The sequence below is a fragment of the Rattus norvegicus genome, chromosome 14, assembly GCF_036323735.1.
Source record: "Rattus norvegicus strain BN/NHsdMcwi chromosome 14, GRCr8, whole genome shotgun sequence".
Lineage (NCBI taxonomy): Eukaryota > Metazoa > Chordata > Mammalia > Rodentia > Muridae > Rattus > Rattus norvegicus.
The window spans coordinates 31,764,836-31,791,412 of NC_086032.1; the positions used below are offsets into that span (position 1 = coordinate 31,764,836).

Below are 26,577 nucleotides of genomic sequence, written 5' to 3' on the forward strand. Positions count from 1 at the left end.
TTGGATGTTTGTTTTTATCTGGCGCTAATTCAGATAAAGCGGTTCCATTTCTCTATCAGCTTTTTGCAAATATGTATTTCGATTTCTCTTGGGGAAAAATGCCTTATCCTAGCAGTGGAATCACCAGGTTTTAGGTCGATGGGTGTTTAACTCTAAGAAATGGCCAGATATCTTTGCAGTGTGGCTATCCCATACTGCATGCCCATCGATAACACGACAGCTCTGGTTTACACTGCCTCAAGAATGTTTCCATGTTACCGGCTTCTGACGTATCACTGTGACACCTTAACTGTGTAGCAAAAAGACAAACAATCCAACTTTCTAAATGGGCGGAGGACTTCAACAGACAGAGCTCCGAAGACAAGCTGCCCCGTGTACACGTGGAAGGACCATTAATGTGTAGCACCATTATTCTTGGCAAACCTGAATACACCATGACGCTCACAGCCTCGAGGATGGCCACCATGAGAAGCATGGAAAATGTGTGTGTGTATGTGCGTGTGTGTGTATGTGTGTGTGTGTGTGTGTGTGTGTGTGTGTGTGTGTATGTATACACAATTGAAATGAATTTCAAATTTAGTATTTCAATTTTCAATTTCTTTTTTCTTTCTTTTTCTTTTGTTTGATTTTTGAGACAAGGTTTCTCTGTCTATCCCTGGCTGTCCTGGAACTTGCTCTGTAGACCAGGCTAGCACAAAATTCAGAGAGCCACCTGCTTCTGCCTCCCAAGTGCTGGGATTAAGGTATGTGCCACCACTGCCTGGCTTGAAATTTCAAATATATATATATATATATATATATATATATATATATATTTTTTTTTTTTTGAGGGGGTTGGGGATTTAGCTCAGTGGTAGAGCGCTTGCCTAGCAAGCTCAAGGCCCTGGGTTTGGTCCTCAACTCCGGGAAAAAAAAGAAAAAAAATAAATTTTTTTGAGACAGTCTCATTTTATAGCCCTGGCTGTGCTGGAACTCACCATGTAGACCAGACTGACCTTGAAAACACAAAGATTCACCTGCCTCTGTCTCCTGAGTGCTGTGATTGGAGGTGTGTGCCTGACTAAGTAAGATTTTTACTTGTATCTTTTTTGTTTTTGCAAATTATTACAAACTTTAACATGCAGGCAAATTCACACATGACATTTGACTATACTACTAAAGTATGTTTTAAAAGGTTCAACTCGATTTTTTTCTTAAACTTTTTGCCATTTAGACAAAATAGAACTCAGGAAGCCTCAGAGAAGTTCCCTAGTGTGAGCATCCTGACAAGCACCAAGGTGTTAGGAGGACAAAGCAGATGTCCACTTACTGTCAAGAAAGCAATCACAAACGTCCTCTGGTGGGAACTTCCTTCTGGGAGCCCATGTCTGTTCACGCCCCTTCTCATACCCACAGGGGCAGCTTAGAAGAATGCTTAAGACAGTTTGTGGTTCAAGAATGGAAGCCAGGCAAGGTGGTCCAGGTTGGGCATGGTGACCTGTAATACCAGCTACAAAGGATGCGGCGAAAGGGTGATACAGATGCCAGAAAGAACACAGAAATCCTGCCCTCTATTCCAGCCATCCCAAGCAGAACAGCTGGGAAGAGGCAGATGTGAAAGATCCCCTGAGAGCTATGTGGGTGAAGGTCTGGTTTGGCTCCAGAGGAAGTTCAAGGCTAGCCCAGGTAACAGTGAGACCCTGTTTCAAAATTAATAATGATAAAATAATATTTAGTGTGTATGTATCTCACACACACACACACACACACACACACACACACACACACACAGAGCTGGGGCATAGCTCAGTGAAAGGGCACTTGTCTAGCACATGTGAGACTCTGGGTTCAGCCCCTAGTAACCAGCCAATCCTAACCAACCCCCTATGTCAAAGGAGAAGGTGAATGTGTATGAGTGAAGAAGCTCGGTGACAATGCCACAAACTTAATAAAAAGAAACTAATGAATATATCTCGGTAGTTTTTCCAAAATCGAACACAAAGTCAGTTAAAAAAGAAGCAACACATTAGCTGATAGGAGCAAACAGCAAAAGGAAGAAAAAAAAACAAACAAACAAAAACCAAAACAAGAAATCTGAACAGGATGGCTGGAGGAGACCGCCCCGGAAGGCGGTGGAAAGCAAACTGCACCACCCCCTGCCACAGGACAGACCATCCCATGGAGAATCAGGACACTCAGGAAGCCCAGTGTGAGGCCACATCTACAGGATTCATTTCCTCCTACAAGCCAGGATACCTGTGACCTGGCAGAGTGTAACAGATACGGGGAAGCTACTCGGAGCTCTCTGCCCGGGAGCGGAGACTGCATGGCCTGTTAATTCTGGTCAGGTAGAATGGTAGAATGAGGTTTTCTCCCACAGGACCTCAGCTAGACAGGCGTGGTCCCTTTAAACAGCCTTCTCAGCCCACTCTTGATGGTTTGGTTGTGAGCGGGCCATTTTAACAGCTGAAGCATCTCTCCAGCCCTCACCGCCTTTTCATTAGCAACAGGTGACACTTGTGGGTTTTGGTGACTCTCAGTGGACAACATGACCTGAAAAGTGATACTTTCCTCCTTTTCCTCTCCTACACACAGCAGGGCACAGCAGGAATGGTCTGGACTTCAGGTCAGGAAACCCTTATTGTAGTCTTTCCTAGATATGAAATTACATTGGGAAGTGGGGCACTAATGGTTTCCTTCCTGTCCTCCTCTACCTTCACGCACCATTTCAAATACAGACATTCCGATTCATCCCCTGCCTTTCTGGAAAAAGGCACACACACCCCGCCCAGAGCTGTGCGTGTGGCTATAGGATAAAACATGGTCACTGGTCACACCCCCTCTCCCATCACCTTATCAGAGGAGGCAGGCTCCTATCTTTCCTTCGTAGAGAAAATACATCTTAATCAGTTGGGATAATGTGTAAGACTCCTGCTATTATTCGTTTTTATTTAACTTTCTCTTTTCATGGTTAAATTTTAGAGGCAAGTCACGAATGCCTGCCAGCTCCATCACCCATGCCTGCCAGCTCCATCACCCATGCCTGCCAGTTCCATCACCCATGCCTGCCAGCTCCATCATCTCCTGTCAGCTCCATCACCCATGCCTGCCAGCTCCATCATCTCCTGTCAGCTCCATCACCCATGCCTGCCAGCTCCATCATCTCCTGTCAGCTCCATCACCCATGCCTGCCAGTTCCATCCATCATCCATGCCTGCCAGCTCCACCATCCATGTCTGCCAGCTCCATCACCCATGCCAGTTCCAGCACCCATGCCTGCCAGCTCCATCACCCATGCCTGCCAGCTCCATCCATCATCCATGCCTGCCAGCTCCATCACCCATGTCTGCCAGCTCCATCACCCATGCCAGTTCCAGCACCCATGCCTGCCAGCTCCATCACCCATGCCTGCCAGCTCCATCACCCATGCCTGCCAGCTCCATCACCCATGCCTGCCAGCTCCATCATCTCCTGTCAGCTCCATCACCCATGCCTGCCAGCTCCATCATCTCCTGTCAGCTCCATCACCTATGCCTGCCAGCTCCATCATCTAACCCTGCCAGCTCCACCATCCATGCCTGCTATCCCACCATCTCATCACTGTTCTCCTAACTCCCCGAATGACTGCTCACCAGTCTGCTCACTTTCCACTTTCAAAAGACACTTCAACAGTCTGAGTTCCAAGTAAAACTCCTGCTCAGTTTGCATTTAACAACTCACAGTCCTCCTACCATAATACAGGATGCTGCTAACCGAGGTCACTATAGACTTTCTTCCTTTCTCTCCCTTGGTTCTGTGTCCTCCTGGCTGTACTGAGCCCTCCAAACACTCCTCTGCACTGACAAGTCTTCAAAGGTAACGCCTGTTCCTTACCAGCTATAACGACAGTGTGGCTGTTCAAACACTAATGTCCGCCATTACCGTTTTATGCTCTATGGTTCTCCATGTCTGGTTGTTTGGGTTTATGGTCTGTGTGTTGCTTACTTTGACTTTCTTTGAGTTGTTATCTCTGTCACTCCCTAATGCAGACATTGCCTGACTAGGCTGCAGTACCCTGTGATTCAGCAAATTAATTCAGCACATCCTGTTTGCATTAAGTTACTCTGTTTCTACAAAACATGCAATTACTTCTGGTTACTCACACAGTAAGTTTCTGAGTGTGGCATCCCAGGCTGCACAGACTGACCCCACGGTACGTCACTAAGCTTGCCCCCATGCCCAACACTTACCAACCCCCTAAACAAATGATCTATGCTGGACCCATCAATGTCTTGTCTGTCACACAAGAATATCCAGGATGAGTCTCTACCCTAAGCTCCTCTCCTCTCCCTGCTGCCGACATCACCTCTTCTTCCTCTTTTCTTCCTCTCTCTCTCCTCTTTTCTCTACCCCTATCTTTCCATTGCTTGCAGTGCAGGAGGAGTTAAACGCAGGCTATGCCCTTACGGAAGCTAGACAAATACTCTTCTATGAAAATACATGCCCAGTCCCAGTTCCTATTATTTCTCATACAGCATAGGGGTTTTTTTCTGGGTTTTCCTGAGACCTTCACTTGACACCCACTGCCCCTGTGACTCATGATCCCACTCCCACAGAGTAACAGCACCCAAACCGGTCGGGACCACAACTATCACTCCAACCAAACCAGAAAGCACATGATGTGCAGGGAACAGAAGGACAGGAAAGGAAGGGTCCTTTGTGCCTGTGTTGGTGGCATCAAGATGCTACTCCATTACAGAGGGCAAAGGGGAGGAGGAGGAAGGACAAAGGAAGAGTTTTGTTCTGTGGCTCAGTGAAAGTCCACTGAACCAGCGCCATTGTTTTTGGTAAAGTAGCCATTGTTTTTGGTAAAGTAGCACGGCAGATAAATACCTTGGTGGATGTTTGAATTGCAGATGAGTTAGTCATCTGCTTTATTTCCAACTTCTAGAAGGTCAGCGTCCACAAGCACATCTCAGCGGGTAACTGCACCTCCACTGACTGGGGAGTAAGCACCTATTAACTTACTATATCCTTGAGGTCACATCTGGGGCTCAGACCTGAAGGCTGAGGCCTGATGAAGAATCTAGAACCTGTTTACCAGGCAGAGAAGGCAGCCTTTGAGAAGACCTCCGGGGCCCTTTCCTTTGAGACTATCGTTCCCCCGTCCCAAGGCTCCCAGTCAGATGGTAACAATTACCGATGCTTCAGACACAGCAAAGACAGCCACTCCCAAACCTGTAACTGAAGCCCATTTCATTCTCTGCTCTGTCCCTCCGCTTTGTTTTAGAACTGCTTCATGGCTCACCTCAGCTGTACTCTCCTATATTGGGACTTCAGAAGATTGAGAGATTCTCTCCTGGTTTAGCTACAAAGAGAAATTCCATATTCACCTGCTCCCGAACAGTAGAAATACATTCCCACCACACATGCCTAGCCCCTGATGGCTCATTGTCATTTTGGGAACTGCAGAATAAACCGATTGGCTTTCAGTTTCACCAAGACAGCTGTTCACAAGCGCATCTTGGGCGAGAAGCCTATCTCCCTGATACTAGGCTGAAGAATAAGCTATTCATCAGCTAGGAAAGCCTGCAGCCCCAGTGATCCTCTTCGTCTCTGTGTGTTGGATTGCAGTCAGTTGCTGAAGTTCTACAGTGGGCTCTGTACAAACCATCTCATCCCCTGCACCACTGCAGTAGTAGAAAAGGTACCCAACCCTCTCTGTATTCCTGAATCCCTTGATCTAAAAGGTGTCCTGGGAACCGACCAATCTGAGTATCAGCAGTGTCCTCAACTCTTCCTCTTCCCCTTGACAAAACGTTCACATTTAGATTTAGTAATCTCACTTTTGAATAGAAATTCAAAGGATTTTTTAAAAAAGATTTATTTATTTACTATATATAAGTACACTGGAGCTGTCCTCAGACACACCAGAAGAGGGCATCAGATCTCATTACAGATGGTTGTGAGCCACCATGTGGTTGCTGGGAATTGAACCCAGGTCCTCTGGAAGAGCAGTCAGTGCTCCCAACCACTGAGCCATCTCTCCAGCCCCAGTGTTCAGAGTTTTAAATCACTAAACAAAGAGATTTCTGTACTTGCACGTGTAGTGCTGTCTATTCCCACTAGCCACGTTACAGGGAACCTGAGGGTCCAGCAACACATGTGTGATAGCTATGCAGGAGAATTCTATTCAGCCTCAAGGAAGAAAGACAGCCATCCTTTATTGCAATAGGGCTGAACTTTAGGGCGTTGTGTCAAGTCAGATACACTAGGCACAGAAAGCTAAGTCCCACATCTGCTTTCTCATCATGAGCAGGACATAAAGTGACAGCAGAACAGAAGTAGAGAGAAGAATGGGAACTGTGGAAACTGGGGGATGCAGAGACGTGGGTGTGCTGGTATGCTGGTTAGTGTTTGTCAATGCAAGACAATGTACAGTCATCTGTGAAGACAGACACTCAGTTGAGAAAATGCCCCCATCAGACTGACCTTTAGGCCTTAATGATTGATGTGGTGGGGGCAGGGCAGCCCCAACGTCCACATATAAGAAAATGCCTATGGAAAACAAATGGGTAGATTGGTTACAGGAGAAGAAGAAGAAGAGGAGGAGGAGGAGGAGGAGGGAGTTCAGGGGAAGGGGGAGGAGAGGGGAGGAGGGGGAGGTGAGAGGGGGAGGGGGAGGAGGGAGAGGAAGAAGAGGAGGAGGGGGAGAAGGAGGGGGAAGAGAGGGAAGAGGGGGGAGGGGAGGGGGATGGGGAGGAGGTAGAAGTGGAGGAGGAGGAAGAGGAAGAGAAGGAGGAAGAGGAGAAGAAGAAGGAGAGCGAGAAGGGGGGAGGATCTGGCTTTTGAACTTTTAACACTTGTATCTATTTATGGATATCAGATTGATTTATTTACTTATTCCCTTTGGGACTTCTGAAGAGCAAGCATCAATTTAACATTAAAAATGGCATTCATCTGAGTAAATCAAAATGTCTCACACAAACTATCTCATTAATCGTCCATGGTATTAGAGGGACGGCATTTTTCATCAACATCTACAGTCTTATTAAAAGGGCATCATTGTCTGAGGTCAAACGTTCTATCCACAGTCACATGATCTTTGTCGCCCTGGAACTTCTTGTAGGCAGAAAGTTGTTTACTTCACCTATCTGAAGCAGAAAAGGATACTTTTGAGGCACCAATATGGTGGCTCAATAGGGCGCTTAACAGGGTAGAGCTGTCGAGTTGCAGTCCATTGCTCAAATCCTGCCCTCAGCCTCATTTTGCAAATAGAGTTTTATTGAAAGGCAGCCTCGACCACTCATTAAAGCACTGCCTTACCACTTCTGCTGCAAGGTGGCAAAACTGAGTACTTACGTTAGGCCATCGGCCACCAAGACTAAAGGATTTATTTCTTGGCCCTTTACAGAAAGAGTGTAATTCATGCCCTTAACTCAGAGGGAGCCCCAACCAACGCCAACAAATTAAACAGCACTTCCACCTGTTATTTCTAAATCATCAACTATTACTAGAACTAAACATGCATTTATTACATTGATCTAATTGTGGGAGGTGGGGCAAATATCTTGCACAAGACTTTGGAGGTCAAAGGACAACTTGTAAGGGTTGGTTCTTGATTTCCACCACCCAGGACTTGAACTCATGTCTTCAGATTCTGGCAAGCACTTTAACTCACTGAACCTTCTCTCCAGCCATTGGATTTTGAATTCTTAAGTAATTCTTGAATTCATCACTTTCCACTCCCTTCTCCCACTCCCACCATTGTAAAGCAGCATGGCACGTTGACGGGAGTGGCCTCCGACAAACACATCCTTATTGGAAAGTAAAGCTGTATTAACTGGGTCTTAAAAGAATCCTTTATCTGCATTAGCTTGCCCTCTTTGCTACCAACTTGTTTCAAAGGAGATTACAAAAGAACAACATTCAAAGTATTTATGCTAAAAGCTCCAGATTTAGCAATAAGTCTACCCATCTTTGATTCAAACTTCCGTTTTTCATCAAAGTACTACTTGGAGTCTTCCCTGCTGAGTCAGGCTGTGATTAACACCAGTTAAGGGCTTGTGTTCTCAGAAGCTGAAAATCCAAAACAGGTATCAGTAGTTTAAAAAGGAAGACACTTGTCAAGGGGTGATGGTGTAAGCCTTAAATCCTAGCACTTGGGAGGCAGAGGCAGGCAGATCTCTATGAGTTTGGGGCCAGCCTGGCCTACAGAGGGAGTTCCAGGACAGACAGTGCTACAGAGACAGACCCCGTCTTGAAAAACAAGCAAACAAATGAAATCAACCAAGCAACCAAACAAACAAACAAAAAAGGAAAAAACTTCATTTTCCTGAGATTCGGTTCCTCTGATGGGTCACATACAACAAAAACATCCTTGGTCCCCAAATCTGTGTTTCCCCTGCTCAAATGCCACAAAAGACAGCCCTCGCTCCACATGGCCCCTTCTAATTTTATCATTTTCTAAAGGTAAATGTAAATTTATGCAAAACAAGGTGCTATTTCAGTCCTTCCTGGCAGAATCACTTTCATTAAATGATCTCCCTATAAAAACAAGCCCACACACACCAGAGACTCAGAATCAGTCTTAAAATCACCAGGGACAATGAACACATTTCAGGTAACTGTTTTCTTCGATGACATTGGTGGCATTTTTATTTAAAGCTATGGATATGATTCAGGATGGATGATAGTTCTGTAATTTTCAAACTATATTAAGGACCCTCGGATAAACCCCTTATCTCCCATACTTTACCTTCTCTCCATCTTTGTCTTGCACAGATGAACAGGTCCAATATGAAATGAGGGGTGAGGGTGCAGTTTAGTGGTAGAGACTGCCACATCACCTTCGTGGCTCTGGAGTCATCCCCTAAAGGGAATGAGGAAATATACCCCACGAGCTAGGTTGGGGATTGGTTCTAATGCTTTGTCTTAATTCAGCTCCCAAAAGCCCAGCTTCGAGACACTGAGGATCCCTGTCCCCAGCTGGCTTTGATTGGTAATAAAGAATTGCTGTACAGCCAATGGCTGGGCAGTGAGACGGAGGTGGGACTTTTAGATTTGCATAGGCAAGGAACCAAGGGGGAAGGAGAGACAGCATCTCCATCATGGGGGAGCAAAGAGATCAGACTTAAGATCCCACCAATATGTAGGAGTGAGGGAAGAGGCCTCCAGGGATCACTCCCCAAACTGGGTCTTGGGTAGCAGAGATAAAATACAGATTTAGAAAACGTTAAATCAGGCTCTGCACCCAAATCCCGTGGGAGGGAGAGCTAAACCTTCAGAGAGGAAGACAAGCCTGGGAAACAAGAAGAGACTGCTCTCTGCACACACATCTTGGACACCAGAGGAAAACACCAAAGGCCATCTGGAACCCTGGTGCACTGAAGCTCCCAGAAGGGGCGGCGCAGATCTTCCTGGTTGCTGCCGCTGCAGAGAGCCCGTGGGCAGCACCCCGCGAGCGAACTTGAGCCTCGGGACCACAGGTAAGACCAACTTTTCTGCTGCAAGAAAGCTGCCTGGTGAGCTAGGGACACATGGAGGCAGAATTCCTCTAGGACCGGGCACGTCCTGTGTTTACCGGAAGTCCCACACCCGCGGATCCCGGCCTGCAGCAGCTCTCTGCTCCCAGACCCTGTGGGAGAGAGACCTCACCGCCTGGTCAGGTGGGCACTTCTGAGGCTGCAGAGCGGAAGAGACCACCAACACTGCCCACCCCTGCCCACATCCCTGGCCCAAGAGGAAACTGTATAAGGCCTCTGGGCTCCCGTGGGGGAGGGCCCAGGAGCGGCAGGACCCCTGCCTGAGACACCGCTGGAACCTGAAGGAAACAGACCGGATAAACAGTTCTCTGCACCCAAATCCCGTGGGAGGGAGACCTAAACCTTCAGAGAGGCAGACATGCCTGGGAAACCAGAAGAGACTGCACTCTGCACACATCTCGGACGCCAGAGGAAAACACCAAACGCCATCTGGAACCCTGGTGCACTGAAGCTCCCGGAAACGGCGGCGCAGATCTTTCTGGTTGCTGCCGCCGCAGAAAGCTCGTGGGCAGCACCCCACAAGCGAACTTGAGCCTCAGGACCACAGGTAAGACCAACTTTTCTGCTGCAAGTGACCTGCCTGGTGAACTCAAGACACAGGCCCACAGGAACAGCTGAAGACCTGTAGAGAGGAAAAACTACACGCCCGAAAGCAGAACACTCTGTCCCCATAACTGACTGAAAGAGAGGAAAACAGGTCTACAGCACTCCTGACACACAGACTTATAGGACAGTCTAGCCACTGTCAGAAATAGCAGAACAAAGTAACACTAGAGATAATCTGATGGGGAGAGGCAAGCACAGGAACCCAAGCAACAGAAACCAAGACTACATGGCATCATCGGAGCCCAATTCTCCCACCAAAACAAACATGGAATATCCAAACACACCAGAAAAGCAAGATCTAGTTTCAAAATCATATTGATCATGATGCTGGAGGACTTCAAGAAAGACGTGAAGAACTCCCTTAGAGAAAAACAGGAAAACATTAATAAACAAGTAGAAGCCTACAGAAAGGAATCGCAAGAATCCCTGAAAGAATTCCAGGAAAATATAAATAAACAAGTAGAAGCCCATAGAGAGGAGACACAAAAATCCCTGAAAGAATTCCAGGAAAACACAATCAAACAGTTGAAGGAATTAAAAATGGAAATAGAAGCAATCAAGAAAGAACACATGGAAACAACCCTGGATATAGAAAACCAAAAGAAGAGACAAGGAGCTGTAGATACAAGCTTCACCAACAGAATACAAGAGATGGAAGAGAGAATCTCAGGAGCAGAAGATTCCATAGAAATCATTGACTCAACTGTCAAAGATAATGTAAAGCAGAAAAAGCTACTGGTCCAAAACATACAGGAAATCCAGGACTCAATGAGAAGATCAAGGATACCTAAGGATAATAGGTATAGAAGAGAGTGAAGACTCCCAGCTCAAAGGACCAGTAAATATCTTCAACAAAATCATAGAAGAAAACTTCCCTAACCTAAAAAAAGAGATACCCATAGGCATACAAGAAGCCTACAGAACTCCAAATAGATTGGACCAGAAAAGAAACACCTCCCGTCACATAATTGTCAAAACACCAAACGCACAAAATAAAGAAAGAATATTAAAAGCAGTAAGGGGAAAAGGTCAAGTAACATATAAAGGCAGACCTATCAGAATCACACCAGACTTCTCGCCAGAAACTATGAAGGCCAGAAGATCCTGGACTGATGTCATACAGAACCTAATGACACAAATGCCAGCCCAGGTTACTGTATCCTGCAAAACTCTCAATTAACATAGACGGAGAAACCAAGATATTCCATGACAAAACCAAATTTACACAATATCTTTCTACAAATCCAGCACTACAAAGGATAATAAATGGTAAAGCCCAACAAGAGGAGGCAAGCTATACCCTAGAAGAAGCAAGAAACTAATCGTCTTGGCAACAAAACAAAGAGAATGAAAGCACACAAACATAACCTCACATCCAAATATGAATATAACGGGAAGCAATAATCACTATTCCTTAATATCTCTCAACATCAATGGCCTCAATTCCCCAATAAAAAGAAATAGATTAACAAACTGGATACGCAACAAGGACCCTGCATTCTGCTGCCTACAGGAAACACACCTCAGAGACAAAGACAGACACTACCTCAGAGTGAAAGGCTGGAAAACAACTTTCCAAGCAAATGGTCAGAAGAAGCAAGCTGGAGTAGCCATTCTAATATCAAATAAAATCAATTTTCAACCAAAAGTCATCAAAAAAGATAAGGAAGGACACTTCATATTCATCAAAGGAAAAATCCACCAAGACAAACTCTCAATCCTAAATAACTATGCCCCAAATACAAGGGCACCTACATACGTAAAAGAAACTTACTAAAGCTCAAAACACACATTGCACCTCACACAATAATAGTGGGAGATTTCAACACCCCACTCTCATCAATGGACAGATCATGGAAACAGAAATTAAACAGAGATGTAGACAGACTAAGAGAAGTCATGAGCCAAATGGACTTAACGGATATTTATAGAACATTCTATCCTAAAGCAAAAGAATATACCTTCTTCTCAGCTCCTCATGGTACTTTCTCCAAAATTGACCATATAATTGGTCAAAAAATGGGCCTCAACAGGTACAGAAAGATAGAAATAATCCCATGCGTGCTATCGGACCACCACGGCCTAAAACTGGTCTTCAATAACAATAAGGGAAGAATGCCCACATATACGTGGAAATTGAACAATGCTCTACTCAATGATAACCTGGTCAAGGAAGAAATAAAGAAAGAAATTAAAAACTTTTTAGAATTTAATGAAAATGAAGGTACAACATACCCAAACTTATGGGACACAATGAAAGTTGTGCTAAGAGGAAAACTCATAGCACTGAGTGCCTGCAGAAAGAAACAGGAGAGAGCATATGTCAGCAGCTTGACAGCACACCTAAAAGCTCTAGAACAAAAAGAAGCAAATACACCCAGGAGGAGTAGAAGGCAGAAAATAATCAAACTCAGAGCTGAAATCAACCAAGTAGAAACAAAAAGGACCATAGAAAGAATCAACAGAACCAAAAGTTGGTTCTTTGAGAAAATCAACAAGATAGATAAACCCTTAGCCAGACTAATGAGAGGACAGAGAGAGTGCGTCCAAATTAAAAAAATCAGAAATGAAAAGGGAGACATAACTACAGATTCAGAGGAAATTCAAAATATCATCAGATCTTACTATAAAAACCTATATTCAACAAAACTTGAAAATCTTCAGGAAATGGACAATTTCCGTCACTAGAAGTCCAATGCGCTATCCATTGCGCCACAGAGCCACCTTGGACAATTTCCTAGACAGGTACCAGGTACCGAAGTTAAATCAGGAACAGATAAACCAGTTAAACAACCCCATAACTCCTAAGGAAATAGAAGCAGTCATTAAAGGTCTCCCAACCAAAAAGAGCCCAGGTCCAGACGGGTTTGGTGCAGAATTCTATCAGACCTTCATAGAAGACCTCATACCAATATTATCCAAACTATTCCACAAAATTGAAACAGATGGAGCCCTACCGAATTCCTTCTATGAAGCCACAATTACTCTTATACCTAAACCACACAAAGACCCAACAAAGAAAGAGAACTTCAGACCAATTTCCCTTATGAATATTGACGCAAAAATACTCAATAAAATTCTGGCAAACCGAATTCAAGAGCACATCAAAACAATCATCCACCATGATCAAGTAGGCTTCATCCCAGGCATGCAGGGATGGTTTAATATACGGAAAACCATCAATGTGATCCATGATATAAACAAACTGAAAGAACAAAACCACATGATCATTTCATTAGATGCTGAGAAAGCATTTGACAAAATTCAACACCCCTTCATGATAAAAGTCCTGGAAAGAATAGGAATTCAAGGCCCATACCTAAACATAGTAAAAGCCATATACAGCAAACCAGTTGCTAACATTAAACTAAATGGAGAGAAACTTGAAGCAATCCCACTAAAATCAGGGACTAGACAAGGCTGCCCACTCTCTCCCTACTTATTCAATATAGTTCTTGAAGTTCTAGCCAGAGCAGTCAGACAACAAAAGGAGATCAAGGGGATACAGATCGGAAAAGAAGAAGTCAAAATATCACTGTTTGCAGATGATATGATAGTATATTTAAGTGATCCCAAAAGTTCCACCAGAGAACTACTAAAGCTGATAAACAACTTCAGCAAAGTGGCTGGGTATAAAATTAACTCAAAGAAATCAGTTGCCTTCCTCTATACAAAAGAGAAACAAGTGGAGAAAGAAATTAGGGAATCGACACCCTTCATAATAGACCCAAATAATATAAAATACCTCGGTGTGACTTTAACTAAGCAAGTAAAAGATCTGTACAATAAGAACTTCAAGACACTGAGGAAAGAAATTGAAGAAGACCTCAGAAGATGGAACGATCTCCCATGCTCATGGATTGGCAGGATTAATATAGTAAAAATGGCCATTTTACCAAAAGCAATCTACAGATTCAATGCAATCCCCATCAAAATACCAATCCAATTCTTCAAAGAGTTAGACAGAACAATTTGCAAATTCATCTGGAATAACAAAAAACCCAGGATAGGTAAAGCTATCCTCAACAATAAAAGGACTTCAGGGGGAATCACTATCCCTGAACTCAAGCAATATTACAGGGCAATAGTGATAAAAACTGCATGGTATTGGTACAGAGACAGACAGATAGACCAATGGAATAGAATTGAAGACCCAGAAATGAACCCACACACCTATGGTCACTTGATTTTTGACAAAGGAGCCAAAACCATCAAATGGAAAAAAGATAGCATTTTCAGCAAATGGTGCTGGTTCAACTGGAGGTCAACATGTAGAAGAATGCAGATCGATCCATGCTTATCACCCTGTACAAAGCTTAAGTCCAAGTGGATCAAGGACCTCCACATCAAACCAGACACACTCACACTAATAGAAGAAAAACTAGGGAAGCATCTGGAACACATGGGCACTGGAAAAAATTTCCTGAACAAAACACCAATGGCTTATGCTCTAAGATCAAGAATCGACAAATGGGATCTCATAAAACTGCAAAGCTTCTGTAAGGCAAAGGACACTGTGGTTAGGACAAAACGGCAACCAACAGATTGGGAAAAGATCTTTACCAATCCTACAACAGATAGAGGCCTTATATCCAAAATATACAAAGAACTCAAGAAGTTAGACCGCAGGGAAACAAATAACCCTATTAAAAAATGGGGTTCAGAGCTAAACAAAGAATTCACAGCTGAGGAATGCCGAATGGCTGAGAAACACCTAAAGAAATGTTCAACATCTTTAGTCATAAGGGAAATGCAAATCAAAACAACCCTGAGATTTCACCTCACACCAGTGAGAATGGCTAAGATCAAAAACTCAGGTGACAGCAGATGCTGGCGAGGATGTGGAGAAAGAGGAACACTCCTCCATTGTTGGTGGGATTGCAGACTGGTACAACCATTCTGGAAATCAGTCTGGAGGTTCCTCAGAAAATTGGACATTGAACTGCCTGAGGATCCAGCTATATCTCTCTTGGGCATATACCCAAAAGATGCCTCAACATATAAAAGAGACAAGTGCTCCACTATGTTCATCGCAGCCTTATTTATAATAGCCAGAAGCTGGAAAGAACCCAGATGCCCTTCAACAGAGGAATGGATACAGAAAATGTGGTACATCTACACAATGGAATATTACTCAGCTATCAAAAACAACGGCTTTATGAAATTCGTAGGCAAATGGTTGGAACTGGAAAATATCATCCTGAGTGAGCTAACCCAATCACAGAAAGACATACATGGTATGCACTCATTGATAAGTGGCTATTAGCCCAAATGCTTGAATTACCCTAGATCCCTAGAACAAACGAAACTCAAGACGGATGATCAAAATGTGAATGCTTCACTCCTTCTTTAAATGAGGAAAAAGAATACCCTTGGCAGGGAAGGGAGAGGCAAAGATTAAAACAGAGACTGAAGGAACACCCATTCAGAGCCTGCCCCACATGTGGCCCATACATATACAACCATCCAATAAGACAAGATGGATGAAGCAAAGAAGTGCAGGCCGATAGGAGCCAGATGTAGATCGCTCCTGAGAGACACAGAATACAGCAAATACAGAGGCGAATGCCAGCAGCAAACCACTGAACTGAGAATAGGACCCCCGTTGAAGGAATCAGAGAAAGAACTGGAAGAGCTTGAAGGGACTCGAGACCCCATATGAACAACAATGCTAAGCAACCAGAGCTTCCAGGGACTAAGCCACTACCTAAAGACTATACATGGACTGACCCTGGACTCTGACCTCATAGGTAGCAATGAATATCCTCGTAAGAGCACCAGTGGAAGGGGAAGCCCTGGGTCCTGCTAAGACTGAACCCCCAGTGAACTAGACTGTGGGGGGGAGGGCGGCAATGGGGGGAGGGTTGGGAGGGGAACACCCATAAGGAAGGGGAGGGGGGAGGGGGATGTTTGCCCGGATACCGGGAAAGGGAATAACACTCGAAATGTATATAAGAAATACTCAAGTTAATAAAAAAAAATCAGGAATACTGGAGGGGAGTTAGTGCTAGCCACAGGGGGGTTCAGGAAGAGCTCAGCCACTGAGCTAATAAGGCATATTAAAAATATCGCTGCACATTTTGGGCAGTTGCAGAGTGCACGTGACCCACTGAAGCTCAGTGCAGATGAGCGGTTCAGCACTCCGTTGCTAAGGGTCTGCTCATACTTACACTTTAAACATTAGGAAGAAACAACATATACCTTTTCCTCAAAAGAAAGAATGTTAAAATATAAGGTACAGGAGTGAATGATTTAAGTAGGATTTTCTATTATATATGGTTTTAGTTATACATATTACTTTTGTTAAGGAAAAATATTCAAAGAAAGCTGTTGGTAATATCTTAATGTTCTTTAAGGTCAAGGATAAGACTCTAGGTCCTATCAAATGTCATGACTAGCAAGTTGTATGTGGTCTGAAGATGATGCTGGCCTACAACCAATACCACAGGAGTTGGAGAGCTCACTCAGGCACAGGAAGATTTCGTATAGTTTTCCCACAAAGACCCTGTCTCTGTCAGTATTCTATTGTGAAGAGAAACCGTGACCAGGGCTACTCTTATAAAGGAAAGCATTTAACTGGAGGTCTCTTGCAGTTTCAGAGGTTTAGGCCATTATTATCATGGCGGGAAGGATAGCCGCATGCAGGCTACATAGTGCTGGAGAAGGAGCTGAGAGCTCTACATTGGATACAAACGCAGCAGGAAGAGAGACCCCGAGTCTGGCTTGAGCACTGAGAACACCGAAGCCCACCCCCAGTGACACACTTTCTCCAATAAGGCCACACCTTCTAGTGTCACTCCCTGGTGACCAAACTTTCGAATCTAGGAGTTTATGGGGGTGGGGATTCTTATTCAAACCACCACAGACCCAACAGGTGAAAATACAGGAGTACAGTAGTAAACTGTTGACTAGCCATGCCAACAGCTATTTCCCTCATGATGGCTCTCTCTCTCTCGCTCTCTCTCTCTCTCTCTCTCTCTCTCTCTCTCTCTCTCTCTCTCTGGATGTGGTTTCTCTGTGTAGCCCTGGAACTTGCTCTGTAGACTAGGCTTGCTTTGAACTCAGAGATCCACTTTCTTCTGACTCCCGACTGCTGGGATTCAAGGTGTGCGCCTCATGCCTGCCTACTCATGATGCCTTCATTAACAGGGCTTGAAGAGCCTTCCTTTCTCCAACACCATCCAATACTGTAGTGCCAAAGTGCTGTCCACAGCCTACAACGTGGACTCACTTCTGCATCAAGAGATGATGGCTAGCGTTCATAGGAAGCAATGGCTTTGGGCTGGTTGTGAAGAAAGATGTTTGTTTGTTTGTTGTTATACGGGAAAGCAAGAACTCTTAAAGACTAAGAGGGATGCTCATGTTCTTCTGGAGAGCACACAGCAATGCTGACGAAGGAAGCTTGGCCTCAACACTGGATGTGAAAGAGTCTCTCCCTGACTAGCTCCTTCTGGGCTTGCTGATGGCAGAGGCAGCCGGGAGACATGAGCTCGATGGATGTGAGTGTTGCCTGCCACCAAGTGACACACACTCCCCTCTCTCCCTGCAGATATATCAACACACAGATGACAGCTAGCCATAAAGATAAAGAATTATTTCTTCCTAAAACAAACATCAAGTGGACAATTGGTGGGCCTCAGATTTAGCATCTCCCATAAAAGTCGTAAAATGGCTGCCAATTAAGCCAAAGTGATTGCAACTCAATTGTGCCTCCCATTTTGAGATTGGCGTGCAGAGTCCGCACTGGGTCTACTTTTGTTCTAGAAGGCAATGGCCTGGTGGATAATCTTTATTCTGTCCTTCGGGGGCAGTTAGAAACAGACTATTTACAGGAGTTCTGGAGGGGGCAGGAGACTGCCAGGTAAAAGCACCATTTCAGCAAAACTGAGAGGAGCCAACAGGCAGCTGACTGTCAGAAAGCCAACCGAAGGATCCAGACTCCCTCTTCCCTCCCTCCTTCCTCCCTCTCACTTTTCTTATTTTTACAATTTCATACATGAACTGATTTAAGCCCTATTGTTTTCTCTTCTTCCCATTCTTCTCCTGATAACCTCTTTTTTTTCCAACTAGTCCCTCTCCTCCCTCCCTCCTCAACCCCCTCCCCCATTGTGTGTGTGTGTGTGTGTGTGTGTGTGTGTGTGTGTCCCCGGATGGGTTTAGGGTTACTGGATGTGTATTGATGGAGATCTATTTCTTGTAGTTAGGACAATTTTTCAGTGGCAACAACACTGAAAACGACTCTCCTTCCCCTGGCCAGCCCATTACTACCAACAGCTCCTCAAAGAGCTCCTCTCCCTCCATTATAGATTGATTGGGCCAATCCAATGCTCATTTTATACAGGTAGCCACAGCTGCTACGGGCTCAAGACTACATTGGCCATGTCATAGGATTCAGATATGTTAGAGAGCATTTTTAGACAACAGGAAGACAGAGAGTCCAGAGAAACAGGGCATTTGGCATCCCATTTAATCTGTGCACTAAGTGTCAGCAACTGTTACATTTGGAGGTTTCCCCATTGCAGGGCTATGAGACTGCGTGCATGCACATGTCTTCATTTAGAGTTTACCTCGTTCCCTAGGGGATTAGGTGACTTCTAGCAAGTACGCATGTAGCTCAATCAGAGTAAACTGTGGATGGAAATTGAAAAATCCAAAGGATGATTAGAAACACCATTCCCAAGCTCCAAAAGGAGGACTCCCTCAGTAGAGTAAGTATTAACGCAGGTTAAAATAATCACTCACACATACTGTTTGCCCAAAGCACACACAAAACTATTCCAACAGGGCCTTGAGTGGCAGACAGGGACAACTGAGTCTCGTTGTGAAACCCGACCGTGCCACTTACTCCTGTGTGAACTTGGGCCTCAGTCTGGGAAATGGGGTGATAATATTACCTGCCTGACAGGATAATTGTGGAGTTTCAATGAGCAATAAGTGTAAAGCGTTTAAGACAGCTGGCAAGTAGTGAATGCTTGTGAATGAGGGACCACTGTCCCACAAAGGTCTCCTTCCTCATTCTTGGGGTTATCTCAAGATCCCTGCCCACTGCTTCCCTGTGCTCTACAGAGTCTTGCAGGAGGATTATTTATCTCCAGCCCAGCCAGTGGGCTTGACCACGTGACCTGGTTTGGCCAGTAGCCTATGAGCCAGCAAGTTTCCACTGGCTCTGTCTTCCCTAAGCCACCAACCCAGCATGTCTCAAACAGGGGCTGTTCCTCTGGCCTAGATCTCAGAACACAAAGATACAGGGCTCAAGAGTAGGTCTGGGGCCACTTCGCCCCAGATACAGAATGTGAGCAAGAAATAAACTGTTCTTGCAAGCACTGAGACTCGGGGTTTGTTGACCACAGAACAGCTGGCTAAAGCGGAAATCATTGTCTTATTTTTGTTTCTGTTTTGTTTATTGGTTCAAATTGTGACTTCAACCAAACAGAGTTGGGAAAAAGTTTCTCAAAAGAAAAATATCAGTAGATAAAAATGGTAAGTCTCCACAATAGGTTTTTCACAACAGGTTAGAGCTGGTCTACCACTGACAAAGACCTCATGGAGCACTGAGTGGATGTAAGCGAGGGAGCCATTTTTCTCCTCCATTGTCTGACTGTGTCTTCTGACTAAACCTCCCAGACAGCAAGGAGCACCTCTGTTGGGCTTACTCACCCCCAAGGCTCTCTCCTAAGCCACCATGATTGATCTCATCTAAGCCCAAGGGCCCAGTAAATCAGCAGTTTCTCATTTTAAAGGAAATTCCCTTTTTAAAAGGTTTATTTATTTATTTTTATAAGTACACCATAGCTGTCTTCAGCTACACCAGAAGAGGGCATCAGATCCCATTATAGATGGTTGTGAGACACCATGTGGTTGCTGGGATTTGAACTCAGGACCTCTGAAAGAGCAGTCAGTGCTCTTAACTGCTGAGCCATCTAGCCAGCCCTTAAAGGGAATTTCTTAATGCAAATTTCTTCGTAGTTCATTACCGGGCTTGCTGATTCTCCTTTTCTTGCCCTTTGAGGGGCTTTTAGAAAATGAGCTTATGAAAATCACCAACTGTCACATTTAAATCTTTCTGAATACGTCAAAGGGGTTCTATGTCCTCTCCTGGTCCAAAGCACTGTGGTCATTCCCAATGGTGTTAAGTACTGGCCACCGTCTTTAGCCTCTCTTGGTGTCATGAGCTGGTCCAACCTGCTAGTGGGAGGAGGTCAGAGCCAAGTGGGGAAATGAGAGAGAAGCAAGCACATAACAATGTCTTGTCCTGTGAAACACTAGGGAAACAGGGCTGAGGGTTGCTTGGAGACAGAAGTTTGAGGTAAGCATGAAATGGAGGAGCGTCACTTGGGCAAACAGGGAAGAGACACCTGAGGAGCACAGGCATGGGGAGGCCTGAAGGATAAGGAGACTGTGTGTAATGCACAGGATGTGTTCGTGTAAAGCCCTGAGGGAGAAGAGATGAGAGTGTTTTAGGAGCTGAAACTATGGCGGTGTTTCTCTTGCTCCCAACAGTTCAGTGAAACATGAGATGGAGTTTGTCTTCCTTAGGGTTTCAGTGCTGTGTAGCGACACCGTGACTAAGGTAACTCTGATAAAGAAAAGTAACTGGGGCTGGCTTACAGATTCAGAGGTTTAGTCCATTATCATCATGGTGGGAAGCATGGCAGTGCCCAGGTGACGTGGTGCAGGAGAAGGAGCTGAGAGCTCCACGTCTTCATCTGCAGGTAGCAGGAGACTGTGTACCACACTGGGTGTACCTCGAGCATATATGATCATGAAAGCCCGCCTCCACGGTGACACACTTCTCCAACAAGGCCACACCTCCTAATAGTGCACCTATGGCAGAGCACTGAAACACACGAGTCTACGGTGTTCATTCCTATTCAAACCACCACAGAGTTGAAGAGCAAACAAACCCAGACTGCAAGTGGCTTTAGAGGTCTCGATTTTATTCTGAGAGGAATAAGAAGACATGGAAGGACTTTAGGGAAGTGATGTGCTGTGTTCTGCAAGTGATTAAAAGGGATGTGGGGATGGAAGAAATGGAGCAAGAGTGGAGAGGGGAGAGAAAGAGGGGGGAGGAGGAGGGGGAAGGAGAGGGAGAGGGAAGGAAGGAGGGAGGGAGGGAGGGAGCACACAATGAAGCAGACAGAGGAAATGTCTAAAAGGGAGGAGAGGTCAGAGTTGGAAGAGGAAGTGGGAACATAGGAGATGCATTCTGGCATAAAAATGAAATAAGCCAGCAGGTGGAAGCTGGGAGTGATGGGAAACCACGAAGGAAGGTTAACGCTTCTGGCCTGAGGGACGAAGGTGCTGACACAGTTTAGTGAGAGGGAGGGAACTGGGGATCCTAGTTCATGTCTAGCATGAAGACAGAAATGCTATTTTGCACAATAAAGTCTAAGACACCTGTAACTAGCCCAAAACGTCAGGGGTGCAATCGGATGTGCAGGGCTGTGAGTTACAGGAGCCCAGGAGGACATTCTCATGGAAGGGTGGCACTGCACAGTGTCCAAGCCAGAGAGCAAGGAAGTACTGTGAAAGAAAGGGTGGTATAAAAAAGAAAAAATATAAAAAGATAATAAAATAGCTTTTGCTGAGATGGTTTGGAAAGCAATGAAGGAAGCTCTTGCCTCTCCCAAAGCTGACGCCAAGGTGAAGGCCTTGAAAGCCAAGAAGGCACAGCCACAAAAAGAAGATCCTCACATCACCCACCTTCAGGGTGGTCCAAGACTCTCCGTCTCCAGAGGCAGCTGAAGAGCCCTCTGAAGAGCTTACCCGGGGGGAAGCGAGCGTGAGCACTAGGCCCTCATCCAATTCCCCTGACCACCATGTCCCTGCTCTACGGGCTTTGAGGAAGACAGAAGATAACAGCACGCCTGTATTCACTGTGGAGGTCAAGGCCAGCAAGCACCAGCTCAAACAGGCTGTGATGAAGCTCTGTGACACTGATGTGGCCAAAGCCAACACCCCTGAAGAGATCTGATGGAGAGAAGAAGGCGTATCAGCTGACTCCTGATTATCATGAGCGGGATGTTGCCAACAAAATTGGGATCATCTAAACTGAGTCCAGATGCCTGATTCTAACAAAAAGTAAAACAAAACAAAACAAAAAAACCCAAACCACCTTTTTACTATTTAAAAAAAAGGAGAAAAGAAGGAGAGGGAGAAGGAGGAAGAGAAGGAGGGGAAGAGAAGGAAGAAGAGGTGAAGAGAGAGGAGGAGGAGGAGGAAGAGGAGTTGTTGCCACTGTCACTCAGTAGCCAAAGATTTATCACAAAAATAAGAAGAGTAATTTCATTGGAAAACTCAGCAGTCACTGTCTTGAGCAAGGGCCAACAATGGCAGCAATACTCTGAATCAAATCCTCCGCCACCTGATGCCCACAGTGAGATCGCAAAGCAGAAACGCTGTGATGAACTTCACTGCCTCTCATGAATTGAACCATGAGGAAGAGAAACATCTGTAAACTGATCCCACTTGACAAAATAACTGGCCTGTAGTCCACAGAGGTGTCAGGATCATGGGTGAACGGAAGCCACATTCACAGACAAGCACGGATCTTATAGGCAGTGCGGAATGAGTCTCGCTGAGACACTGGAGCTGGGACAGACAGTCATGGCGGGATGTTTGGGTTCTAAGACTGGTGTTGGGGTATCCATGGCTCTTCACACACTCCTGCTACAGTCACTCCATGAGGACTCAGCTCTGCCGTTCACTAAGATACATATGTCATCTGTGCAATGTAGAAATTACTGAATTGTCAACGAATTGCTTATATGCCTTGAGTGTGCCAGGTACTGAGTTGAGCATAGTTGTGTGTGTGTGTGTGTGTGTGTGTGTGTGTGTGTGTGTGTGTGTGTGTGTGTACTTTATCCTTCTGAAACATCCAAAGCCTGTTGGGCAGGAACTAGTACAACTTCATCTGTGTTTCCCTCTATGTAAACTGGAGCTTGGTGGTTTATTCAACACGACCGCACTAGCAAACAGGAGCACGTGTTCATTTAGGCCATCTCCAGAGCTTGCTCATTTCGTGGTCAAACTCTGCTTCCAAGCATTGCTTTCCCATGTGTGTTATTAGAACTTGGGGTGCACGAGAGTTTCTCTGTGGTTTCCCACAGCCCTTTCCAATGAAGGTTAAAAAGACGACTAAGCCAACAGAATCCTAAGGTGCATACTGCTCTGTTGTTGTTGTTTGTTTTTTTAAGTCTTTCAGTCCTGTAGAGACTCAGTTTTTAATTATAAGAAAAAGGTCTTCAAAAAGTCATTTGAAGTAGAAAAACCCATGTCAGAGCCAGAGCTGAGAGACTTACGTCGAGAACACAATGCAGTTTACATCAAGAACACTGCAGCCATGTGGAGTAGGAGAGTAGCTCAGGCAGAGCCTGCTTGGATTACATCTAGCCACTGAAATTAAGGGCTTCAAAAAAGGAGGCTTTCGTCTGACTCTCCCAGACAGTTTGCACACTCTGTACTCTCAGCAGACACAGTGTTTTCAGAGTTAGGTTTCCTCCTCTACCTTTTATTTTTCTCAAGTATCATCTCACTTATTTTCCAATTTGGGGAGGGGTTACTTGCAAACAAACACACACAGGCAGAACCTCCTTTAAGAGCAGCTCTATGAACCTGTGCTTTAAAAAAGGAGTTCATTGTTTTTGTATTTACCAATCTCAAACTGTAAGTTTTGAGGAGATTAGGAATTTTGTCTCTTTCTTGAAGACCCAGAGCTTCAGCACACTGACTTACAGTACCACACGGCATTAGACTTCTCCTCTTTGATGTTAACCAGGTTTGCTGTGCACAGAAAACGAGCCAAGGTCAGTGTGCAGGACGGAGCAGAAGTTGAATCCTGCTGCAGAGAACTGGACGAAGAAAGGTGGCAAAGCGTCTCAGTGCTTCCTTCTTGCCAGGGAAAACACGTGTTTAAACGTAGTGAGTTCAGTTTGAAGCCAGGCCTGTAGCAAAATCTGAAGTTACAGCATTTGCTTAGCGCGTGGGCAGCACTGGGTTTGATGATGAGCAGCACAAAAGGGAAACCAAGTGTAAAGATCAACATTCCTACAGTTGAAACTGCACAGAGGGACCCGCTCTGTGCGGGTCTGGCGGGGCTGTGAAGTGATACAAAGACTCTGGAAAGCCACCTCAGCATCCCAGACGGTAAAGCACAACATAACAACCTCCGTATCAGCTTTCCACCCGCAAGAAGATGCAACGGGGAAGTCTGATGCAGACGGTCAAAGAGCAAGTGCAGAAGGAGAACAATTGCTCAGTTCAGCAAGATGAAACAGGAAATAAAAATAGCATGAAGTCACAAGAAACAAAAAACAGGAAAAAAAGAGACAATGCCTAATTAATATTAAATGATGTTCAACACGATTACCTTGTAGGAAAATGCAGATCAAAAGCATGAAATACCACTTCACATCAACTGGGATGGTGAACTGGCTTCCTGAGGCTGCTCCTATGAAAATGTCATAGACCCGATGGCTTAAATGTCAGCCACTGCCGTGGAGGCTGGAAGTGCAAGACCAAGTCACGAGCATGCTTTGGTTGTCCTAAGATATTCTCTCTGGCTTGTAGATGACCGCCATCTTGACTTGTCTTCATAATGGCCTTATTCCTATTCCTGTGCACCCCGCTGGCTCTTTATTTAAGAACACTGTCCAGCACTGGGAGTAGAGGAGGAGACAGGAAGCTCCTGGAAGCTCACTGGTCAACCAAGCTATTGGTGACATCCATGCTCAGTAAGAAACCTTATCTCAAAAAGGACACATAATGCTGGCCTTTAGCATCCACAGCTAAGACACAAGCTAGGCAAAGAAGTTCCCAGGCCAACGCTGTTTTACATTTTCTATCAGCTCTTCCACCGAGCACAGTGGGAGAGGTTCATATTACCTACCTACTGTGGATTAGTCCCCTTTACAAATTAAATAAATTCTCTTATTTGCCATTGCAAAAAAGAAAAAAGCAAAACAAGAACACTGTCATAGTGGATCAGGGCCCATCCTCACGATCTTGTTCAATCTTAACTTCCATTAAGGTTCCATCTCCAAACACACATGGGGAATCATAGACAAATCTACATTACTATGTGAGCTTTTAGGGAGTCACATTTAAGTACACAACAGATGACTGCAGCAGGAGTTGTTGGAGATGTGGAAGAGTGTGGTCCTCGTGCACTGCTGGCGGGGCTGTGAAGTGATACAAAGACTCCGGAAAGCCACCTCAGCATCCCAGACGGTAAAGCACAACATAACAACCTCCGTATCAGCTTTCCACCCGGAAGAAGACGCCACGGAGAAGTCTGATGCAGACGGTCAAAGAGCAAGTGCAGAAGGAGAACAATTAGAATGATTAGACTAGCAATGAGCTTGATGCATGTGTAGATGAGGTTAAGAGTTACATGTAAAACTTTGAAAGTATGTGTGGAATAGATCAACTTTCATAAAAAACATTAAGCATACCAGTTTCCTCAGAAACCGAAAACAGAAAAAAAATACAAAGTACTTAGGAATGTGATTAAAGACTCCAGTTAGGTCCCTTGGCATAAGTCAGTTTTAATCAACTATGCCTTCCTGGGACACAGGGCTTCCTACTCCACAGGCATCTACCCTGATACCAGGTTCTAGCCACTGCCATCCTCTTCTGGCCTACAAGTCGACCAATCTCCTAGCTCCACTCTTGCCTCCCCTCCTACCAATGAGTGAGATTCCTCTAAGAAAGAAATAGAGTCCTGGCACTTCCCTGCTTAAACTCCTTTGCTGGTTCTCTTATTAATCTTCAGGAGAAAACGGAAACACTCCACACGTGCCCACAAGACTTTTCAAGTCCCTTTCCGGGAAGCAGCAGCCTCATCTCTAAGTCCTCCTCTTCACACATCTTCTCAGTATGGCGACTTCTGAGCGGTCGTCCTTTGCCGAGAGGCACCATGCTTTCCTTCACCTGCCAGCTTCCTGCTAGTCCTTCTACTCTCCAGTGGAGGCTTTGGAATAGACAGGCCAACACCAGTTTAAAGGCTACCTCCTCTGACAGGCCTTATCTCCTGTGTCTGAGAGGGATGCCTCTCGTCCTTCATGCCACGTACTTCCTCTGCAGTAGGATTTTAATACTCAGCTTCCAATTCCTGTTGGTCTAACTTTACAAGTTGACCATGGAGAACTTTTATCGTCTTGTCCACCACTGAAGTCCTAGTACCCAGCAGCACCCCAGGCATGTGCCAATCGGTTAACACGAGCGAATTAAAGGATGAGTGAAGGGCCACATCTAAATAGAAGGTGAACATGACAACACACGCTGAAGCTGTAGGCCAGCGTCACCCGTGAACACAGATGTCAAATCTGAAATAAAATACAAGCAAGCAAATACATCACTCTCGTAAAATACGAATATATCATGGTCAAGATGAATTTACCTCAGCACTGCGAGGATGACATATCGGGAGGAAGCCTAAGCATTAAACACACATACAATCACTCTGGTA

General features: G+C 45.1%; 1 protein-coding gene and 1 pseudogene across 1 annotated transcript in view; one reads left to right on the forward strand and one right to left on the reverse strand.

Annotated features, from left to right (window-relative positions):
• The window catches only part of Cracd (capping protein inhibiting regulator of actin dynamics), a 236,064-nt gene that overhangs the window by 126,508 nt on the left and 82,979 nt on the right, over window positions 1-26,577 (reverse strand). The window lies entirely within an intron of this gene.
• Window positions 21,664-22,159, forward strand: Rpl23a-ps19 (ribosomal protein L23a, pseudogene 19; annotated as a pseudogene).